Source organism: Cynoglossus semilaevis, chromosome 1 (assembly GCF_000523025.1).
Source record: "Cynoglossus semilaevis isolate Cse_v1.0 chromosome 1, Cse_v1.0, whole genome shotgun sequence".
Taxonomy (NCBI): Eukaryota; Metazoa; Chordata; class Actinopteri; order Pleuronectiformes; family Cynoglossidae; genus Cynoglossus; species Cynoglossus semilaevis.
Genome location: NC_024307.1, coordinates 29,796,922 through 29,822,067, shown reverse-complemented (window position 1 = coordinate 29,822,067; position 25,146 = coordinate 29,796,922). Strand labels below are relative to the sequence as shown.

Genomic DNA, 25,146 nt, shown 5'->3' with positions numbered 1-25,146 from the left:
TGAAGGTCTCATACGAAGGAGCAATCCTTCTTGATAGAAGCGTGTCCAGAGAGCAAACTCTCCAAGGGACATGAGCATGTTCTGACCATCTGAGCCAGATTTCATACCCAGCATCATTATATGGTTCATAGCTAGGGACCATCTGTCAGGAACAAGCAGAATGAGCCATCTTCAAGTGGTAACCCCAACTAGTGGTAAATCCCATCATACATATGCTGAGTGAGGGATCAGAAAAGTCTCTTTGTCTTCTTGACGTTATTTGTTCATGTAGTTATCGTATTTTATCATTAGGATTCAAATTTTGAAGCAGAGATCCCCGACACAGTGCTACCTGATGGACGGCAGTGACTCTTAAACATAATTCAGTGCATTTCCTCAAACCCTACCATGTGACTATGTATTTAAAATGAAGTCTTTTTTTTTTAGATTGGTTGGTTCAGGGTAGCAAATCAACTCCAAAAGGTAACGATAGGAAATTGCTCTGTAATTGGTGTCTGTTCAGGAAGAAGCCAGACAAACAAATGTCATCAGAGAGACATATGCCACACAGGGTGGCCAAATCAGCCAGGGGGCTCTCTTATAAATTGCTTGTCAGATGTGGTTCTCAGGTGCGGCAGTGGCAGATGGCTTACAACATTCATTGCAGAGACGCATTTGTGCATGGCAACCTTCCGGGGTTTTCTTGGCTCTCGAAAAACCAAAAGAAAAAAAAAAAAAAAGCTCACGTAGAATTATTCTGAATGTGGTTATACACCTGATCTCTTTCATCTTCAGTATTTCCTGGCATTGTGTTGACAGGGAGTATCATCAAATGCTGTGAACGACTTGAACAATATGCTGATAGAGGCTGTTGAGGAGAACAGATCAATTCAAAGGAAAGACAGTGAAATACAATACATAACTGAATCTGTATATCAATGCAAGTGCAGTTTTAAGACTTAATAATTCAGGAGCTCGTCCACAGATCACCTGAAAATGCATCATGAATTCCAGGAATTGGGTCTTTTAAAAAAAAAAAAAGAGTTTTAAATGTCAACCTGATGCCCGAGAAGTTGCGATTGCACTCAAGCAATGATTGATTCGCTTTTATATTTATAGAAAATATCAGTCATTAGATTTTGATCTTAAAGCACATAACCAGTATTTGAAGTACTGGTACAGGTAATGGCTGATACAACATAAAGGTTCATTTTCAAAATGGATTGATTGAAATCTGCTATGTATTAATTAGCAAAATGAGCACAAATATAAATGCGAAAAGGAGTACAACTGTTTAATATGACTAAATATTTATTTCCAGCACCTATATAATTTTAGTGAAATGTGTACCTGCAAAACATCTTGTTTAGAACACAATTGATAGATTAAATAGTTTAAACCAGTGGTTCTCAAACTGTTTCTACGCTGTACCACCATGATAACCAACATTAGAATAGAGCAGCATAGGCCTTCCCTATTAGCTTCCACCACACAGGAGAGATGTTTAGAATATGTTTATGTTTGAATATTGTATTAATTCTGCATGGTATGTTTCTGATTTATTCAATTGAAAATGTAAATGTGAAAATATGAATTTTCCCTGCGTACCACCAGTGTACCACTGGTGGTACGCATACCACAGTTTGAGAACCACTGGTTTAAACGATTCCCCTGGTTGATTAATCACTTTTATATATCACTTTAAAACTAGACAAGAAGTGTTCATGTGATTTTAAACATTCAGTGTTGTGAAAAGCATTTAATACAAAATATAAATTCTTCGACAATAATGGTACCAAGGAAATCTATAAGCATGACATCCCTAGTCAGAATCTGAATTATGTGAAGTATTGTGTGAGAAATTTCACACAGATTAACTGCATTTTAAGTAAGTGACAAAGCTATTCTGGTACTGTGGTCTGCAAGGAAAACAGTCAGGCTTCAAATTATCAAGACCAACCTAAACTTCATCTACCAGATATAAGCATTTACTTCGAGCTAAAAAAACAACATAATCTTTGACCCAAAATGGGTGAAGCTGCTGCGTTCTTCTGTTTAATCCCTTTGCCGAGAGTTTTTTTTTTTTTTTTTTTTGGGTCAAAGACACAATCAGGATAAATTTCCTCCTAAAATGCCTAATGTCGAGCACTAGGCTAAAACAAAAGTAGTGTTATATATACAGTATATAATCTATATCATGAGAAAAAGCCATATACTAATCAGTTCTTAAAGGTCCACCTTTAAGGAAAAATAATTAGAAGCTTTACATTTGTCACATTCAGCTTTTTAGTGAATAAAGATATTTTCTATATATGCACTTGACTTATATTGCATTTTTTGTCTTTCAGCCCACTGACAATGATTTCCTATAAACTGCCTCTTACTCCAGTTGCACCATTGAGCCTCCTTCAAGGTTTCAAAATTTGGCCACCCATGAAAATCATTTATAATCTGACACCTTTCTCTGAAAGCAGAGTGTGTGTTCAAAAGCCACAATACACCCCCATTAGTCACAGAGTGAAATGCTTGTTTAAGTGAATTGCTTGAAATGTGTCATGCCACGAGCCATCCTTAAAATGTACTCCTTTGCTTTGGCCAACGCCGATAACAGATGTGTGCATTTTCCCTCCTTTGTTTTCTGCTTCTCCTCAAAAGCACTGATTTTTCACTGCGTTTAATATCTGATGATATTGGTCTGTGTGTTGCTGAAAACTCTTGAGCAATATCTTTTTCTAGCCTCCCCCTCCAACCCTTTCAAAATTCAATAACACCCCACTAAGTTGGATCTTTGAAGTGACTATATCAAGCGAGAGGAGCTTGAGGAAAAATAAGTTAGAAAGAGGTTATAATTCTTTTTTTTTCCTGTAAGCAATTATATGAGAATGTGTCAGTAGAGTGAGCGTTAAACCATGACTTGATGGCACCGTGTTAAAGATTTGATTCTTTCTCCTTGTTTGGAACAGTTTATTTTTACCAGTTTTGTTTTTTTTTACTTCAGAATTAAATTGTCTTTATCTTTGTACACAAGATGTGCCATTAAAAAGGAGAAATAGATCATTATACACCTATATTTCATCATTTTTAGAATATGTTTTGTTCCAGGAACTTCACTGTGCCACAAGCAATGTGATCGGCTCAGGCATAGGAAATTAAATCTCCCTTCTCACACTCTCTCCCTCTCTCCTCTTGTTCTGACTCTCGTCAGTGTGTCTGTATGTGTGTGTGTGTGTGTGTGTGTGTGTGTGTGTGTGTGTGTGCATGTGTGTGTCTGTGTCTCTTTCTCTTGACTAACATTTACTCTGCTGGGCACACTTTCAGAAGTGTGAACTGAATTATAGATTTCTAATTTTGTTGAAACTTGAGGCCAGTGTGCCTTTAGTGAATAGCATGGATATTTTATCACAAATGAAAAAGTAAATAAAAATACAATAGCCTAAGGGCCTGATAGCAAACTATACTTTTCCAGGTGGATAAATGAAGGGATTTTTGACAGTAAGTTTGTCATTTCCTTTGGGTTCTGTCCAAAAATAAACAGGAAGCTAGCACATTTGGCCGCGGTGTACAGACATCAGGTCATGGCTTAGATGTCCCGGAGGCTCAGACTACTCTTTGACGCATTAGAATGAAAAAACGGTAACTTCACTAAATTTCTTGTCCAGGAAGAAACTGAGCTGAGACGAAGAAAAGCTGATGCATTCCTAATTAACTTCCATTTTTTTCCAATGGGAGGTCATCATTAGCAGTGGCCAATCAGGAGAGCTGTAAATTGGTAGTAAATGAGTGAAACAATGCTGCTGTCAAAGACAAATTCAGGAGGATTCAGAATGTTCTAGTTTTCTACTGAGAATATGATAGATTGTTAGCTAACCTATGCTACTTCCAGCCTTAAGTGGTGCATGATGCAAGGAATGCTGGGGCCTCTGCCTTTGACAGCGGTCTAATCCACACGGTACTAGACCTCATTCACTCCACCTACAGGTTGTAAGTCCAATAAAGGACATACCCATGCCCTTTTCTGGGTGGAATTAGAGCCCTTGATTGTGGACCACGACCCCAGTCTTACCCCTAGATTAAGCCCCCGTGTCCCTTCAAGTATAGTCACCGGTCCTCAGGGATCTTTGGGATTCCCTCCAAATTGTTGGTGGAAGGAAATCTGGGGAGAACTGCGCCCAAAAGAAAAAAAAAGATGATACTGTTGGATGTGCATCATAAGTATTCCTTGAGGCAGCATGATGGAATTTTTTTATAAATAAAATAAGAGAAAGACAAAATTTGAATGACGATTAAATAATTACGAGTTATCCAGTAATGGAAGAGTAGAGTCATTTACATTGTGTTGTTGAATCTAATATAATTCCTAATATTTAAACTTTTGTCACACCGTCTCTTGTTGAGAACAGAGCACTTCTTTTCGGATGTAAGTTTGGGGTGTTATTTTTTAGGTTTGAAATCTTTTTTTCTTTATGAATGGTGCTTCATTATTCATGTCATTCATGTTGGACTAGTGTGGAACAACAGACAAAGTCACTCTCCGTAGACATTGGTTCAACCTGAGGAGAGTTCTGACTCACTTTAATGAGATCTTCTCCACAAATCCTTTATAGATTACTTTATAGACAGTATGGTGAAAAAATAAAATTGCGAAAGACAGTATGGTGAAAAAATAAAATTGCTAAGAATATTAAACCTTAATTTGACTGGACCGCCTAAAGTCCAGTCTCCCATTGAAAATTGTATGATTCAAATTGAGGAAGCAATTCAAGCCAAGTAGTCTAAACCTTTAAGTAGCTGCAGATTTCTTACAGCACGGATGTAAAAAAAGGCTACTGCCATATGTGTCTGGAGTTTTTATTTAAGTTAGTTATTTAGTTCTTTTTTTTATCAAGAATTATATATCATGGGGGAAATCTGGCCTTGTGGTATCACTGTGTTTCAAGAGTTAATTTCTTTCTTAGTTTATATTTTAAAGTGATTGGTCTATTCTCTTCATACTGGCCTTTTTGGATTCTTCCTTTTATAGAAATGCTTTATTTATTACCTCAGGTATTGAAAGCTTTCTTCATTCTCCTGCAGTCAGAAGTCATAGTCGTTATCTGCGCTATATACAGTTTATAGTTGCAGCAGCACATCCAGTCATGAGAAGTGAAAAGAAGACTGCATTAATATACTGTGTTCAGTTGATCATATATGCACTTCACACAGGGCCCTTCATCTTATGTGTTACCAACAACAGATAAAGACATGAGTTGTGACTGAATTGCATTTTCACTATCACAGAAAAGAATTGCATTATAGTATCATTCCCTGTTCAGTAGAACAGCATAGAACGGTGATACAAAGCAATGACTTTGGGGAAAAAATCCTTTATACTGAAAGCTGACAGAAACACGTGTGTATGGGCTTGACAGTTTCCATAGATGATGGATTTTCTGCAAGTCTTGAGGAATAATACTACTGAGTAGTATTTTTAAGACATGTATAAAATGTCCACATGTGACATATCTGGCCAGATACCTGCTGTGGAAAAAAAAAGCCATTTTAACCGTATAATACCATAGCTAATACACATACCATTCCTTTGGGGGTCTGCTCTACTTTAAGTTGTCACTGGCTTGTCCTACTTCAGCCACCTGCTACAGGCCTCTTTGCCTTTCCAAACCTTATTTACTGGTTGCTGCTGGCATGAGTTTCACATGGGAAATTGTCTGATTTTGTCTCAAAACCTCATCATGGTTCATGTCTAGTAGTTGGTTCTGCTATTTTTCTCACATCTGTGTGAGAAAGCAGGCTGAAAGTGTTTCTGTGTAATTCCCCCGTACTTCTCTGTACTCAGACCACTTCTGTTTCCATGCCATGTTGTAAACACTCAAGCATGCATGCGACTTCTAAACAGAATTAGACTGCTGTGAACCCGTTCTCAAGATCCATCCATAGATTTTTTTGTCATACTTTAATACTTTTTAAGCACTTAAGAAGTAGTGACACATTGTCCACTAAAGACCAGTGTACTATTCTATGTTTAGAAAACATGATACCAACAGGTACTAAACACATATAACACATAATATGAGTAACTATGGATCCATTATATATTTTTGCTACATTAAAAAACAAAATGGAATTAATTCATCAAACCAAAGTTCAAAGAAGAGTTTTCACTGTTTACTCAGCATTTATATTTCTGGATTTGAAATAATATTAGAATTTAGAACATCAGGTGAAATCTTTGTCTGGTCCCTACTGCCCTTGAATCAGCATATTCTTCTCTTTTATAATACAGTAGACATCTTGACAGGTCTCAGAGACAGACCTCTTTGGACCTAAAACAATCCATGAAGTTTTTCTAATGATACATGGACATCTTTGCCCATACCCCCCATGCCATCTAGTACTACTAACTAAGGCCAATTTTGTCATTTACCTGAATAACCTTTACTACTTTGCCTCTTTGACTACATTTGTTTTTATGAGATAATTTGGTCTTCCTGTAAAATCATTTAAAATCTTTATTGCATTTGTACAGCTCATTCTAACTCTTCTAGAAATAAGGGTTTGAAGAAGAAAATCCCTTAGAGAAAAAAAAAACCTGCAAAACAATTACAAGCCTTTGGAGACAATACAAATAGTATATTAGTATGAATGACTGAAGATTTCCCAGTTCTGTTACCCAGCAGCAGGGTAGCACACAACAGTGAGTGTGGTTGCTATGGTGTGAGGTGGAGCAAAGGAAAAGTTCATTGAGCAGCAATTGCAGTTTAATGTGTGTTAAGGGGCCAATCACAAATGAGTAAAACAACATTAAAGCTGGTGGGGACCAGCAGTGGGCCTTTAGAGAGATTTCCCATTACACCAGTTCACTAAACACTAATCACAATCTCTTAAGGCTCAATCACATTAGGCTTCGCAAGTATATATAAACTTAGTTGGTAATGCTTTATTTTTTTGGTTTTGTGTTTATTATTATTATTTTACACAGTGAGTGATTCAGGCCTGATAAGAAACTCAATGCAACTTTGTTATTACATTGACACTGTATCATAATATATGCTTCTTTCTATCTGTGCTAAATCTAGGTTAGGCATGTCAATAAATGTGCTTCAAGATGATGATTCATTTTTTAAATTAATGAAATTAAATTTTAACAGAATGAAGGCTACTGTATATCCATAATTTGGCCATCCATTCAAATGTCACAGTCAATACACATGATGCACACAACAGAGTATCTGGTGTTTTCAATACCTCTATCTCTATCCCCAGCATGTGTGCGTGGAGGCTTCAGCTTCATGACAGATTCCTGGCTAGCATCAGAACAGCCTCACTAAGCACAGGACAGTAAGCAAGTCCACGGCATACAGGCTGACTGACACAGTTGTCAAATTGTGAGTAATTAATACTGTTGAGAACACTGCTTCACTAAAATTAACAAAAATAACCCCTAGAATTCTTCATGTGCATGATTGAAATCAGGTGTAGTGTGTCACAGATGGCACACTGCATTGTTCCCTTCAAATTTCCCTTTTCATTGCACTGGGTTATTGCCAGTGCCACATACATGTCACGTTACAGTACTAGGTGTATATAAATCAGAAATGGTTTATACAGGTCTATTGAAAAGCATGTTTTCACTGCTCTTTATGATCATCGCAGCCCAGTCAATCTGCTTTACCTACCACCTCACAATGTTTTATCGTCCCATTTTCATTCTGTGCTACATTTTCAACAACTCCCACACTGAGGCCCCTCTTTGTTCACTTTGCAATGAAATATAATTGCCCTCTGGCTCAAGATTACTGTTACTACTTTCCCGCGTTACACTTCATTTTATCATCTGTAGCGTTCCACCATGAGCCTCAATTGAGATGGCGTTTAGCGTCCCCTGGGGGTCTTAAGGGGCCAGAGTATCTTGCAAAGAAATAGGCTGAACAGAATAGGTTCACTCAGATGTTAGCCAAGGTATCAGCATTTCACTGGTGCAGTGATGCAGCAAAGTTGCATGATAATGAGCTTAGTTCCTATTTTTTTACTCCCCAGAGATTTGTAGAGTATCATTTGCATGAGGACAAAAAAAATCATTCCAGGGTCACGGTGTCCTCAAAGGTCATAGTGAGACAGGAATAACTGTATGTGAAGGAGAGTAAAAACAATGGCAGGTTCTTATAATGTCATTCATTTTTCTTTTCTATTGTCTTTGTCGCTGACTAATGCCTTGCTTTCACAGTTGACTTGTATAAATATCAAAAGCGCATTGGAGCAACAATTACACGGGGAGGTAAAAAAAAATGTCCACCCACCGTTTGCCATGATCAATACCTGAGGGATTTGTGAAAGCACCCAGGCTCCCGGCCATTGTTCTACATCAACATATGAATCCATCTGTTTTAACGCTTCCCTGTATTATTGATTAACTAATCCACTCAGAAGCTTGGCTCTCCTTTCTCCCTGGCTCACACACTGCTATAACTTAATAGATCCCAGTGGGAAAAGTATGCACTGAACTGTGAGACAAAATGTCAGGCTGCGATTGGCCCTGTAAAGGCCTGCCTAAATGTGAGGAGCACTGGTGCTGGAGTGCACATGCCTGCATGTTTGGGGAAAATGAAAGGTTGGAGGAGAGACAAGGGGAGGAAGAAGACAGAGGATGATTAAAGGGGGAGCATAAGACTAAGTGAGAGTGGGAAGGAAGAGAATTCACTGGGTTGATCAGACACAGACTCATTAAGCAGGGACGGGATGAGCTGCCAGGCTGCCACGTTTTAGTTTTAACAGTAGCTCTTCTGCTGCTCAGGTTTTCACATTCAGATTGTTTTACTATGCCACTTCTATTGTTGTACTAAAATTTACTGGGAGTAAAATCTAGCACAGTTCAAAAAAACATATTTTTGTATTTATAGTATATTAAAAATTTGTTGCAGAAGTAAACTTTGCAGCAATACTATCCAGTTTAATGTCGACATAATAAAGCTGATGTTATTTAAATGTCTTGATTTGTCTTTAGATAAAGTTATTATATATATTTCCATAGAATCTATAGTTCTCTGTCCTAATGTTACTTCCTATAAAGTCACTGCTCTTTATAGAATGTTACAGTTTGTAGGTTTACAATAGATCCAAAACATATTTTAATATTAATGTTTCTTTAAATGATACTGGAAAAATCCAAACAAATTCATATCAATAGATAGAAAGAATCAATTGATGTAACCTGCACACACAGTATATACTCCAAGAAGCCATGGCCAGAAAAGACAACAGAGCATTAGAGAACATAGCACAGACCATTCTTTGTCTCCTGGAGGTCTTTTGAATTCTTCTAGGCCAACCTTTGAGGTTTTCCCCAAAAGGCTCAATTTGGCCACAGAAATGACAAGATCTTTTTTTTTTCTCACAGTAGAAGAAAAGTCTGGGATTTCTGACTTGTTTTTCCAATTTCACCTGCTATCACTTCATCTCAATTCAAATATGAAGTCTTATTTTGGAAGAACATATTTGCATTATTTACAGATGCGGCACAGTGCTGTTGTGTGCATGAGCTGAAATTCCAACAAATGTCTGGAGGGCTTCACTACACTGTCAACGTGCTGCATGCCTGAACTGTATGTGACACCAACTGCATGCAGCACTGACGAGATACTTTAACCATGAAGGTTTAAAGGTTCACCCAATGCTGTCATTAGTTCAGGAGCAAAGTTATCCAAGTTCCCCACCTCACCAATGAGGGGCTTACCAACGACCCCTGTGACCTGAACTATTCCAAAAGTCCCACGTGTACACAGAGGTTCCCTGTTGGGTCTAGAGATGTCTTAAATAGTTCCATCAAATATGAAGCATTCTTTCATGGTGAGGGTAGTGAAACGTGGATTTCAAACATTTCTATTGTGGTGATGTGTCCCTGGGTATGAGCTGTCATCCCACTTTGCTTCTGGTGTGTGTGGACTGGTAATCTCAGATGATTGAAGAAGTGCTGCAAATGGATGTTCTGTGTGAGTGAATAGGTATGAATGCTTGAGCAGGAGATATACACAGTACAGATATATAGTGTCTGAAATGTCAGCAAGGTCAGGACACTGACTGCTTTGTCTTCATTGTGGTTTAGAACAGCTTCAGGGCCATAAGACCTGCTGGTTTGTCTGCTTTTTAAGCTAGCAGTTTTTTTGTTTTGTTTTGTTTTGTTTTTGTGTCCCAGAACCCTGACCAATGTTTAATATTTACGAGATACCTGACACCAGAGAGATTTTAATTTGTTAAAATAATGGTCAAGTTTACCAAATCAAACTTGAAACATGAAATCATATCTAGTGTCATTTCTTTTTTTATTATTATTTCAAACTAATATAAGACTCAACTTCATTTAATAAATACCCATGCAAATTCATATACATACAGTGTGATTCCAAACATATGCCCAGCACAGTGTAATATTCCAACCCATTAACAACCTCAACGTTTTATAACTTACCCTTAAGATTTTGTTGTGATAGTGTCCTTGAGCTACAGTTAACTTGGCAACCACACTGCGACTCTGCTCCGTGAGCGTGTCTTGACTGAAGAGGTGAAAGACAGAGAGCCGTGAGTCTCTCAGACTGCCGTGCTAATTAAAGGTATCAGTCATGAGAAAGACGTGTCAGTTTATAAGGCGCGAACGCAAACTGGAGGCTCATTTGTCACCGCCCAGATTTATACTCAATAAGAATTCAATTGCCTGGCATAAATGCGTGGTATGATGTATGTGTGTTTGTTCGTGTGTGTGTGTATTAAACGAAAGAGGAGACGACATTGAAAGAGCCAAGAAGAGCAGAGTGTTGAAACATGACAGTTTTCTGTCCTTTCTCTCATTTTAACTCTGTCTTATGCACACACACACACATACACACACACATATGCAGGCACGGCTTTAGTTAAACACAGCTACTCCGTCCATTGAGAAAGTGAACACTCCAGCTCAGTGTCAAGTAAATTGGGTTAGAGTTAGTGAAGAACTGGGACGAATGTTAAAGCTCCTCCAACTCGTGAGACGAGTCGCTGCACCATCTCTGCAGAGCTGCAGGATGAGCCCTGTGAACAGCATTCTCCAACGTATACCTGCCATCCATCACAGCTAAAGTTTGTTTACATAATGCGCCATGCATTCTTGTGTATTATTTTAATTAAGGAGTCCACCAGACGGGGACAAGAACATAAACTATTACTTTGCATAAGTCTGTATCACTGTCTTGATGAAGTTGCTGATAGCAAATGTAAACAGCTGTTATTATATTCTGTATCTGAGCGCGTCACATGGGTAACAGCTTAAGAGCCATCTGAGGAGCAAGATGACAGACGCTGTGTGGGCTGTGCCTCTGGTTGTGAGCTGCTGCTTCAGTCTTTGTCGCCCCTTCTTCCCTCACCATGTCTAAATGTCTTCTTCCCCCTGGCGTCTTTTTCTTTTGCTTGCTCCCATTCAACATCTCACTTTGACTTTACCGTATACTTAGTGTTTACTTGCTGTTCATTACAAAACCTTTAAGAGCAGCGTTATTGTTTGGCACTTTGCTCGTTCATGCTGGGTCTGATGGTAGTCATATTGTAATTTATGTTCATCAGGAAAACACATCAGTGACTTTGACCAACTTTTAGTTTGTTTCAAAGGGGAAATCATTCTTCCCACATTAGAGCTCAGTGAATCGAGGTGTATGTACCTGAGATCCGCTGATTACCTGAGCAATGAAAACTTTGTGTGGTCGTCTCTGCAGTTAGATGTTTGATCATGTAATGCAAACTGAACCAGAACATCTTACTGAGCCCTGATATTTCTAATGTAGGGCTCCGCAAAGTCCATTTAAGCAGCTAAGCAGCCCGGGCAAAACTCTACAGCAGTGTGGGTGCCAGAATTTAGTTTAGGTTTTTGTTGCAACAGGAGTACTCAATTACACAGTGACTACAGCAACACAACAAACCCATTGAGCTGAATGATCCTTCTTTTTTTTTCTTTCTTTTTTTTGTTCCTATGGGCAAATTACAGAGAAAATGGCATTTGTGAAGAAAAATTGCAATAAAATGTTGCTTTATGCTGTTTATGTAGTTAATAAATGTAGTTAATAATTCTGAACGCCAACAGTCAACTATTCGAACCTTTCTCTAGCTCATTTTTGCTACACCAGGCATGATTATTCAATTATTAAAGCCTTGTTGAAAAATGTACAAATGGGAAAAACTGTTTTTTTCTTTTTTAGTAACAAATCAGGCGTATACTTCACTACCTTGAGCAAGAATCAACCCCATCATCGGCCGCTACTTTCTACCTCAACCGACCTCGTTAGGTTTCATTCCAACAGGTAAGAGCACATGTTTATTTTCTTTACACCAAAACCAGCATTAACTTTGGTCGATACGAAACATTTTTATTAGTTCTATTTGAGTTCATCAAAATATTTGGGTTCATTTATAAAGGTCATCACGTGATGACTCCAATTATTTATTATTAATATTATTATTTATTATTATTCTCTGAGAAAAAGCATTTGGAACTAAAATCTCATCATCAGTGCCCCCTCCTGGACGCTACACACTAAACCATAACATTCAAATAATAAAATAAACATTATAAATTAGACTCATCCTGTTGACAAAAATATAAAAGCATAATGTCATCCTGTTGACAAAAATATAAAAGCAATTAATAATAAGTTATCATTACTGAATTTTGAATAAATAATACAAACAGTTCCTTTCTCAGGCTGTGATGTGATTAAGAGGAAATCACTATTTCTAATGTTATTATTGATTGGCATAAACATTGTGAATGGTTGTCATTATTGCCATCACACTTGTTTAAACGTGTTCACGCTACAGGGTATGATTTACACTTTTTTTTTCTGTACCACTGTGAGTGGAATTGCCATGGCGTTTGCGTCAGATCTTCCAGCTCCTGACGTAGGTTGACATGTAACAGATGGGTTCACATAGTATGTGATTTTTAAATTGTTGTTAAACTGACACACTCATTCTTAATGCTACATGTACAGCACCTTCTTCTCCTACTGACCTAGAGATTTCCTGCCCAAGTGTGATCAGGTTTTATGAGTCCTTGTTTCATGCAAAAATAATTCCAAAAGACTCAGCTTGACTTAAGGACTTGACTTGGCTCCATGGGGTATTCTAGTGCTGAAATCAATGGCAAATAGTTAGGTGCACACAGATTGAAGTCTGTCTACAGTTTGTTGTTGAAGTATCTATTGAACTATCTCTGTGATTATGTAGGACAGTGAGGCCTTAATTGGTGGTCTAAGCTGCCTATTGTGGACCATGAGTCTGGGGGCAGTTATTCTTTCTTTCACTGAGTGTGTTTTGGTTTGGTATGCACGTGTAAATGGGCTGTCATCTCCATGACAATGATGTGCTGAAGGGCTGTTATTGAGAACAGCACTATGCGACTTTTGTATTTAAAACAATATGCTTATCAATACTTTGTACATCTATGTTTATAACTTTGGTTTACCTTCCCATCCTTTTTATAAATGAATATCCTAATCCCTTTTATGTAGTTAATTTGGATTTTTTTCAGGGGTTAGCTGTTTGTTTGTTTGTTTTATTTAAGTAATTATTTGAATTTATGTGAAAAAGGACGTGGTATTTTACTTTTTCCATTATCCTATATACATTTTGTTTTAGCATGTGTTTTTTTCTTTATATTAAAAGGATTTGTATATGTCAGTATCATGGCTTGTGGCTTGACAGACTGATTAAAAATTAGCCTTGTGCATAACCACGTTGTATTACAATGTCACACCGACTCAGCACTCCCCTATGATCCTCTAGACTCCAGTTACTATGGACTTTTATAGATATTTTATCACCCCCTGCTATAGAAATATTTGATAGATATCATTATTACCAAAAAATGAAAATTATATCCTGACATATAGTCAGAATAACTTTACCACACTATGCTGATTTTTGCTTCTCTCAAACTGGAGCAGATTGGCACCTCAAATTGGTTTCCATCCTCGCTGCACAGCTCCCTGTAACTAGGACTCCTCATCTCCTCCACTTGTCTTGAGCTGCACAAATGCCAAAGTTCCCCGAGCTAATGTGCACTGGAGCGAGCAACCATCAGCTCCCTTGATTTGAATGCCACCCTGGCTTGAAGTGAATGGGCTTTTTTTTTTTTTTGCTTTTTCTGTCTTTCCTCCTCTTTTGTTTTTACTTTGCTTTGACAGCTTTACACGAGGAGCACAACAAAGTCAGGAGGCAGATGTGGCTTTTTCACTGCTCAGAAACTCCTGATAGCCCTGAAGGTGCTATTCCATTCTGCCCCTCGTGCAGCGTGACATGTGCATCGTGTGCCAAACAGGGCAGCAGAAGGTGTTCAACGTGACAGCTGTGCTTTAGCACTAAGGCAAATTACAGACAGCTGCATTACTATCAGAGCAGATTGAGAGTATATTAGTCTGTTTGCAGGTATGTTTTTCTGCAGTGTGTCATGGTTGGGTTCTGGAGTGAGGTAAGCAGTAGGAAACTTGTGTGTTCAGCTCATGGCTATTTTTAACAGCACCTCGATGCCTGCAGAAAAGTTGGATGGCAGATTCTTCATTTTTCTCCCTGCATTTGCTCCTGTAGCAGGAATATGCAGTATGGAGGTGGATGTACTGGAGCTGAAATGATGTAATGTAAATGTGAATAAACAAAAAGAATAGTACTTGCGTACTGCCATGCACTTTAACATATAAATAATTATATAACAATATAAATTAAACTAGACTTAACCATCTACCGCCGTAGGAACTCTCATTCACATAATTATTATATGAACTGTTTTGTCTGTATCTTTTCGGCAGGGAGCTGTCATCCTTGCTACCTTCCTTTTTAAACAAGCAATTTGCAGTTGAGTGTCTGGGTCACAGGGCCACTTCATAATAAGGACAGACAAGTTCAGCACACTGAACTGCCAGCCTTGAGAAATTAGTGGACATGCACTTGGTGAACAGAGGTTGTTTTCAGATAATCACAATCTATTCAGCTCTTCAGTTTTTTTTTTTGTTTTTGTTTTTTTTTTAAACCCAGACCATGTCCTGGCTCACATCATGCTGTGACAAAGTTGCATTATTGTTGCTGCCGTCTTCACTTAAGTTTAGCTTAATGTGAACCTAGTTGGGTCTTTTTTGGTGTCCAATCAAATGGAAGTGTCTTTTATTGGGATTAGACTCACAACTGCAACGTGAAACCCACAATGCATTGTTACAAGGCAACAGGGCATGTTGCATTCATTTTCTGTTTCATTTGTGATCATCTGGGCTGCAGGTCAGCCGATTCAAAGGGCTCCACTTCCTCTTTAATGACTCCAGTGTTGATAGGATTGACTGTTGAGTAAAAGTTTCACTTTAGATCCATCCTGGTCTTGAGAGTTTTAAACACTGCTAAAGAAAAAAAAATCAGGTCATCAGTTCTTTTTATACAGAGTAATTGTATGTAAATGTGGACTTGACTGAAGTGCACTTTTATTCAACACTTTTTGTGATGTTAATTTTAAGTGTCCCCCTTTAAAGAGTGTTCTTTATCCCCCTGTCATCTGACTGGTTCTTCTGATTTTTATAAAATAAAGAGAGGCAGGTGAACTTCTCCAACGGCTCAGCTAACCTTTCACTGTTTGAAAACACTTCCATTAAAATGAATTAAATAGATGTACGTGGCAGTAAATATTTGCATTTTCCTGTTATACTTCTGCTGCCCGGAGTGTGAGAAAATGTAACCTTCAATTGTGTAGTCCTGGTAGACCGTTTTTACACTTTATACTTACCTCTTTTCTAGACATTTCCAGGTTGACTACCCCCCCACCCCCCCCCCCACCCAAGCACACATCCCACACGCATTGATAATAATTTGTTTGCAAAAGAGTAACATTGGGTAAAGAAGTTTACGTTGACTGTTGGGGACTTTTTTATGAGGTAAAGTATCATTAGGTATCATCTGTAGCAGGTCATGCCTGAAAGAGAGATTAGAAATGGACTAGATAAGCTTGTGTGTGTTCCTTTGGTCTGTGGACTAATACATGTCAAACGGCCATTTGGTCATGGGCCCCAGTGAAAGAATCAATAATATATTTAACTTGAAGAGAATCCAGTCATTTCCATTTTATTTCAGAATAAAGTCTAAAAGATGTTTTATTTTAAATGTATTGATCTCTACTGATCCTTGAACGATCCTTGAAGGACCCTAGGGACGGCTGACAGAGACTAGCTGAAGTGTTCCTGTGTGAACATTATTGCCTCAGTCAGTGGGATAAAGACTGGTTGTTGCTGTTTTTTATATTGTTTTGTCCTTCTGTTCTCATCTTGTGATAATTCCAAACGTCAGGCGCCAAAAATAGAATTCCTTCTGTGTGGGCAAGCCGACAATGTTTTATTTATTTTTATCATACTCAGAGACATATTTACTCAAGCTGACATCACACACAGCTATCAGTTAAATATGTGCATTACATAACTGAACCTGTGTACACACTCACCTTCACGCCAAACTCTCCTCATTTATAGATTGTTTCAACGGAATCAGACAAGCACTGGCTGTAAAGGTCACAGTGTTAATCAAAATCTCAGTTGATTTGATTACACGTTATACTAGGTGTTTTTCGCAGTAGTACTTCATTATCATGGTTCAGGAACAAACTATGCATGGTCTTCTGCTGTCTGTTGACTCCTACACTTGCCTTTTCCCTGTAGGTTTTGTTTGCACATCCAGCATACAGTGTAATGAAATTAACAGAATTAAGCAACTTCATTATTAATCATTTGACTTAAAAGTACAAAGAATGGCTATTTTGATCTTGCATAATTGTAATGTTATACTCCAATTACATTGGATATTTTGTTATAATTAGGTGACTGCACATGTTAGCACAAGTGAGTACCATGTTCTGGGTTGATCATCGTACTGCGATCTGCGAAGACCTTCCATACAAAGCTAACAGTTTCATTAATGGAGAGGATGTGTTGGAACACATCCTTTGAGGAGGGAACAACCTACAAATAGTCTGGTTACCTTGTAGAACGTTTTCCATGTACGCCACTGTGCCACTCACCCATGAAAACGCCATCTCATCTCATTGTGTCAGTACACCCACTGTTGACAGGTGAAATTAGTTGTGCTAGCTGTACCTTGTCAAGTCCGCTGTGATAACCTCGACACCTGACTTCAATTCAAATTGTTAAGAGAAGAAAGCTCTCTTCCCTGGTTGAATGATTTTATCTCCTTTTTGAGCATCCACTGTGGACCTTGTCAAGAGGTTTTTCACGAGCAGAAATGCTGAGATATAGCTGACAAATGCCCAGCAATATGCAGAAGAGGTATAAGACGGTAAAATAGGAAAATGATGAGAAGGATAGAATTGTACCAAAGATTGTAAGAAGCTATATATATGTATATTAACCTTCACTAATGTAAAAAGTAGACATAAAGAAACTAATGAACAGCAGGTGGCCTACTTTGGTGACTTCATCCAAAAAAATGTTTTGGATGAACAGACCAGGGGCCGCTATAGTAACAATAGTGTTTTTCTCATCAAGGTGAACACTTCTGTTCTACAGTGTGAATCAACACAACCCTGCAAGGTGCAAACCGCTTTAGACTCCTAATCCTGCCAAAGCATGCTGTCATCTGATAAGCAAACACAGGCTGGATCGATGGTGGCAGAGATCAACGTGTCCACAAGCCTGTCCAATACTAAGCACTCAATCAACATTGAAATTGACCGGTGCTGCAGCTACATTGTCAAGTATGTCCAGTGAAAGTTGCAGTCTGGGTGAGGAAGGGGGGGGAAACAAGCAGCTGTTTGAGAACTAATGTAACCATTAAACAATGCAGCGTAAGCACATCCACACGGTGTACACAGAGCTCTGGAAAACACAGATTTGTCCTCTCTTATGCTCTTGGGGGAGATACATTTGACTGTTTTCCACACAATACACATATATTCAGACCTGATTGTCTCTGCAGCCCAGATGATGTCTAAAATAAAACCAAGGAATAAATAGCTCCTATTCTAATTGTGCTAAAAAGAAGTTGAGTGAGCAGCTTCTTCTAAATAGTCCACTGCTTTCCTCTGGTGATCATTGATATTAATGTATTTACCATCCAGTAGCAGCAGGTGCAACACATATTGGACAGTCCTCTTTCCCAGAAACAGATGTTGTGACCTAGCAGAGTTTTCCAAACTTTTCTGACTCTTCAGACCACAGAGCTAACCAGACAATCCAAGACCTGGATAACTACTTTCAACACATGGCCAAAAACTGCCCTCTGCTCATCACTGATCCAAAGATTCATGGGGGGAGGAGGGGTGCTCTAGGTCATTTCTTCCCAGCGAAAAGTTAATCTCGCACCAATTAGTTCCAGCCCAGAAGGTACCACTGGGCTTCATGCTATGAGATGATGGTATCCTTTGGGAAACTTCCTTCCACTGCTCTCTCCCACCTTTTTCCCTCTTCCCACAGATTGACTTCAACAGGATGAAGCACAGTCATTCTTTCACACATACACACACACACACACACACACACATACTCACACTCTCTCCCCTTATGCTTTTTGTATCGATCCAGCCAAGGTTCTATTTTAGCTCTGCAATTACATCTGCTAATATCACTGGAGTCGTTGCACAACTCTGCTAATTAATTTATCAATGTGCTGTCATAGAGTTAGCTACTGTGTGGTCTGACCAGTTCAGTACAGCGTGTCTTTAATTTACGAACATAATTTCTAAAAATCAGTTTGTTTACTTGCTGAAAATAATAAAATAACTAGAATTCAAGACCTTTATTGATCAGACAAGAGGACAAAGAAAAGATTGTTTTCATTGACTGGCCTTATTCGCTAAACATTGACCGATTTACAAAATTGATACCTGCAATACACCCAAGGTTGGGTTAGAGGCAAGTTCCCCACATTGACTATTCATTTATTTACACTTCAGTGATGTGTATGTACAAATATACCATACCAAGTTTTCCTCCTGATCTTGAAGTAAATGGCTTATCACCAGTTTCTGACTGACTGTTCACGAGATGACATTTGAATAAATCTTCAAACAGCGTTTGCCACCTAAAATTGTCCTGTTGAAAATCAGTGAAGATCCTATTGTTTTAACAGGAGTAAATGGCTTAAAAAGCCTTTCCTTTTTACTTACAATACATCCTGATCAGGATTTGTTGTTTTCCTGATCATGACAAAAGATTAGACTAAACTGATGGATGCAATTCATTTTTCCACCAACAACTTTGTTACATATTTAAATGGGAACAATGGTTTTCTGAAGTGCATTCCCTGCAACATCCACTGGGCAGTAGTGCTCTAATCCTTCTTTTGCTGCCTTATGACCATTAATTCCCATCGGATTCTTCCCAAGTGTTTCTTGCAAGTTCTTTGTTCCATTCTTCAAACTGTTCCTTTCTTGTTGCATGTGCAATATGGCTCAATGCTGTCCTCGTGATTTGGTGTTACTGCTTTGTTTTTTTGCAACAGACAGAATTGGCCTTTATTTCTAGCCTCAGGGCCAACAGGCATTCACAACCAACAGCTGTTTCTGTCTTTGGTCTTCATGCACAGATTCCTGACCCCTTCATTGAAACTTTCTCCATGATCCTTTTCTATGTTATCTTGACATCAGCTGCATAACATCTGATCTGATTCTGATCAGGTTTAAAAACTATTTAGTAACAGGAGATAACCCTTTTTGCAGCATGTCTGCTGGGATATGGCTTTTGATGCACCGTGTCAGGATTACTTGATTTTTTTTTTCTTCTTCTTAACCGTACATTTCCGACCAGTGTCCACTTTTCTGCTCTCTTTATTTGGATCTATTTATCCACTTTTCTTTCATTTGGCCATTGCTTGGTTCCTCGTCTCCAGCCCTCATTCCCTGCCATGTCCGTGTCTGATTTTCTCTCAATATCCGTGTTCACACATCTGTGTGACATGAGTAGAGGGGCCTGTAAATGGAGATTGTGAGAATGTGACAGATGCAGATGAGTGTGTGACAGGGAGTAGTAGCTACCTACCGCGCAGACGTTCAACCTGTCATGCCCTTAGCCCTGATATTATTTTACGAGTGCCTTCTGACATGTTCACATTCACTCCTGAGCCCTATTAGGAGTTATTTGTAGCTGAAATACTCTTGTTATGTGAGTCCTGCAGCAGGTCAGATGTTTTTGTTTATTTAAATAACAGCACGTGACTCAAGCTACTTTTTCTTAGGCTGATTGGTGTCAAGTTTTCTATTTCAAGTATCATGTAAACTTAGTTTTCTATTACATAGTTTTCTATTTCAAGTATCATGTAAACTAATCTTCACTATGCTAATTGTAGTTAAAATTGCTGAGTAAAGATTGAATAACATTCTCACAATAGCTTTGTATAAATAACCACTAGACTGTGAAATAAATTACCACTGACTATGTTCATATTTTATGATTTTAATGAGACTGGGTACAGAGGTAGAATACACTCAGCAAATGTAACTACCGTGTGCTTACAGAAGTAGGACTAATACTGCATTAGCCTAGAAAACAAAGACCACTTTTGTTTCTACAACCATTTTTTTTTCCCCATCTACTTTCTCCATGCGTATGCTTTTCTTCAGCCTCATTTTCTGGTTCACCCCTGCTGGCTGCTTAAGTTGTAAGGACATTGGAGTGAAGGTTTAAGGCCCCACTGGACACAGAAGATGTCCTGATGTACAGCTGTAGAGAGTGGCTCACATTCCACCTGAGAATTCTTCAGCAGCCAAGACTCCTCACTGCAGATTGGTCTGATCATGTGTGTGTGGAGCCTGATTCCTTCTATTCATACAAAAACTGCTCAGCTGACATTAAAACTGGTATGATAAAGGGGCTAAAGAATGCAATGATTTATACAGAAAATAAATAATTGACTTATTTGAAAGTTATCCACATTATCTTATTTGTAGGGACAATAAGTATTTGGTGCTGTGTCTTATGATCTTATGTAGTATCACTGCCCTCTGACTTTCTTTTCTTTTTTTTCCCCTTTTTTTGCGTTGAAGTGTGTTGAAAGATATGGCATAGTAAATATATAGCAGACTGTCAGTAAAAGGTAATGCTTCTATTCATCCATTCATTTCGTTTAATAATAATAATTATTATTATAATTATAATAATAATTATTATTATTATTAATTAGAAAGTTTTTACTATCTGGAAAAAAGGACACATGAAACCAAACACAGGAAGGATGAGATGGTAATCACACTTCTCATTTAAAACTGTGTTATTATGGAATAAAACAATTGTCCTAGTCAACCATTTACTGTTTTGATGCATTAGTGCCATAACAAGTTGGTATAGCATTCAATCCTAGCTTTAACATTTAGAGTTTGTTTTTTTTAGGCATGTTACAATGTTGAGAAAGTGGAGGTAAACTGCTAGAGTAAATGTCCAGCAGGTGGCCAAGATTTGTGTGTAGTGTTGTGTATTTTATTGTTTATTTTATATCAAATGACTTATCTCCAAAATGTAAATTTGTTAATGGTTCATATCATTATCCCCCACTTGTTCTGTTTAGACCCAGCACTTTCTGAGCAAAGGTTTCTTAAGACAAAAACTTGACAAAAAGCATTTCAGTTAAGCTATTACAGCTTATTTAACAGAAAATGTGAAGGACACAATAATTTTGGTGTTGTTCAGTGTCAGCAGGTTGTAATTAGAAGTTAAAAAGCAACCTCTGAACTATCCCTTAAAATCTGTTTAGGTTCTTCAGGGCATGGATGATGGTTTTGTCATGTGAGCTTCCTTCGTCACTAGGAGAGAAAATGAAAAGCCAATTTCAGTTCTTACATTCTCTTTATCTCATTATATTATTCCTGGGCCAAGTGCAGAAACATGTCTGACACCATCAAGTTACCTACAGTCAAACCTCTCCGTCATCCGGTGCAACAATTACACTTGGATTTATAAATAAACCCTCAGTGGCTTTTGCAATTTTAAGCAACTCCAGGGATGCTGACGTGTGTTAGCCTGAAATAGCCAAGTGTAATATAAAAGCATTTATAGAGGTAGCCAGCTATTTATTTAAATAATCTTTAGTTTCTTATAACAGGCCAAATTCTGTCGTGAAAAAAGGAGGATGAGTCACACGTTTAAAAATAACACATTTTCCCTCTGATAACTTCTCTTCCTCTGCAGACTGTGGCGCTTCAACACTCACAGTTTGTTCCTTTGTCTACGCAGACAACTTCAAAATCACAATGAGACATCTGAACAAGTTAACTCTAAAATGATCACTGTCATTAAAAATGCATAATTAATCCTGTATTAATTAGTCAACACAATGACTGTAAATGACACATTACTGTAAATGTTTAAGTGAGATTAATGCCCCAAACACAAAACAACGCAAATGAATCAATTGCAAAAAGTTTTTTTTTTTTTTTTTTTCATTTCTGAAATATGTAAGCTGAGGTAATGGATCTGTTGATGTGAAATCCATTTTAGACCAATGCTTGGGATAGTCCTCTGGTATTGATGCACAGATAATGTCTCTTCACTTAGACCCATTAACCTGCTGCTCTGGATACAAATGAATTGTTAAATGGACAGCCAGCGAATGTCTGAGTTGATTTTTGCCACCGACGATATGTCATGCCGAACATTTGTCAGTGGTTATTGATTTAACAATTTAGGATGAGATTGCCTGGGAGTCGAGAAGCAGTGGATCAAACTCAGACATCACAGATTTAGGACAATTAGTGGTGCACCAAATCAGGACTGAAAATATGAGATGACCGAACAGTTGGCCGTGTCATGAAGAGGCAGTGTTGTCATTTGTCGCACAGTTGAACAATCAGACCACCCTGTGAGCAGGAGAGAGTCCAGCTCATCTGTGCCCAGAACGGCTTGTCCATTTGTCAGAGAAAACAAATGAAAATGTCATGACAACCGGTGGAGAGAACTCCAGTAAGTTGACACATTTACTAATCCTGCAGGAGTGAGAACATGAATGAAATTCCCATACTGTTTTCACGCTCTGCTTGAGCAAATAAAATTAAATAATTTCAACTTTGTCCAATTCACTTAGTCAAAGACAGGATAGAAAATGTTGGCAAGTTCACTGCGTCGAGTGTAGTTCAGCCAAAGATACTGACATGCAGTCAGAGTCAGAACCAACTTGTCTCCAAGTCGATCACGTGGAAATACGAGCCTCCCAGCTATGTGACAGTCAGACAATACAAAAAAATGTTTCAGAAATCTGTGTTGAATCCACTCGTACCCAGAGACTCATGGGTGAATAAATATAACAGCTCCTGCTCGTAATTGGGTTGATTTGCTTGTGAACTCGTCACTCTGCTGCAGGCAGGCCTCTTTATGAATATATTTATTATCACAAAGACACCTACAAAGCCTCGTCCCACACCGACACAAGGCAGAATCCCCAGAAACACAAAATCCTGTGCACTCAGGAACACAAAGGGACTTTGGCAAATCAAACTTTGTAAGCAGACACAGCAACATCACAGCACTCCTCACCCTTGACACGCGTCTCTCAGATCACTGTGGTGTCACAATGACAGGTTTTTTTGTCATTTCCATTTTCTTTTTTCCATTCCCTCTTCCCAGATAACTAAGCCACTGCGATTTTGTCAAATTTCAATTTCAAGAGAGCACATAGTTTCCATCCAGATTCCAGAGACAGCATTTTTTAATTAATATTTATTAATATTAAAAACAATATGTCCAGTGAACTGATGTTAAGTGCAACTCTCACATGCTGTCCACTTAGCAGGATGTCTGTTTGATCATCTGTGGACTGCTCACTTTCTCAGAGGCCAAGCTATTTTCTAAAGCTCCTCACTTATTCCTTTTCACATTAATGTTTTCTCTGACCTTTCTCTTCCTTTTACTTGAGATTTTTCTCACACTTCATCTTTGACAGATGTAATTCTTTATTGTTGGCAAGAATTATTTTTACCATTTCAGAATCAGTAAAAGGTCTGGACTCACTTGTTTCCATCCCAGCAGCAGAATATGGTAAAGGAGACCTTCATAAAGGGATGAGACACCTTTAAGGCTCATTAACTCTGACTATAAACAGACATGCAAATATATACTAGGTTATTAGTGAAGAACAACCTATTATGTAGGATTGTCTTTTCTTGTACAGCAGCACATTCTTATTGAGTCTTCTTTCCAATGAGTATGTGCAGTGCAACAGACGGTTATCATGTGTGTAGATAAGATTAATGACTTAATGCTTGGGCCAAAAATCACAGTTGAATCATATACTTATACATTCCTAATTTTTTTCCCATGAGCTGTGGTTTTATTTCATGTCATGGCAACAATGTGTGCAGTCACACAGCGGCACCATTTGATTAGCCTTCCAGTGGCTTATCTTTAGCCGCTAAATGTTGGTTCAGCTGTTGTGTTGTTTACACAGGTGTTTTTGTTGACACACAAGATGCCTACACCTATATACATTTGTTGTCGTAATTGTATCCAATTTGTTGTTTTTAGTTTGGAAGTTTAGGTAAAATGCAAAAATGTATGTCAAAAGATGATGAGTCACGGTGATTGACTATTGGCTCAGAGGTCTATTAGAGGATGGACTACAGTTGTTACATGAACAATTAAAACAAATAAACCAGTTATCTACTTGCAGGAAAGGCAAGCGTTCTGACATTGTTTTCCACCGCATGGCCACGATGTATTTTAGTACGCCAACAATGTGGTACAGCTGTGTTACAGCACCCTCTGTGGGAGGTGGAAGGGGACTTTGTTTGTAACGAGATTCCTAAGACAACTGGTCATCATTTTCCTAGAACCAATACATAACTGAATGTTTTCATTTCGGCGCTGTGAACATACGTAGCTCCAACTCGTCTGGATCTTTTGAGGTTTGGAAACATGTTATTGATTTTTACCATTGTTGTTCCAAGCAGCAAGATGGTCACGAATTCCTGAGGGCACTGGGGAGTGAAGGCCATCAACCTGGCCTCTTGTGTTGTTGAGAATTGAACCTAGTGAGGAGTCTGTCTAAAATCCCCTGTGGCTCTGAGCTCATGTCTTATGACCTTGAACAGGATAAAAAAACAAAAATGTATGCCTGCTTCGGTGAATCCCATGTGATGATTAAGTTGGATCAAGATGTCCCTCCAGAACTATCTCTTATTGTCATTTCACT

At 38.3% G+C, this 25,146-nt stretch overlaps 1 protein-coding gene across 4 annotated transcripts in view; it reads left to right on the top strand.

Annotated features, from left to right (window-relative positions):
* The window catches only part of LOC103390683 (5,6-dihydroxyindole-2-carboxylic acid oxidase), a 230,759-nt gene that overhangs the window by 150,712 nt on the left and 54,901 nt on the right, over positions 1-25,146 (top strand). For all 4 annotated transcript variants that reach the window (XM_025052334.1, XM_025065559.1, XM_025065833.1 and 1 more), the window contains one exon: positions 12,192-12,293. The gene's annotated coding sequence lies outside the window, so the exon portion shown is untranslated. The remainder of the gene's footprint in view (positions 1-12,191; positions 12,294-25,146) is intronic.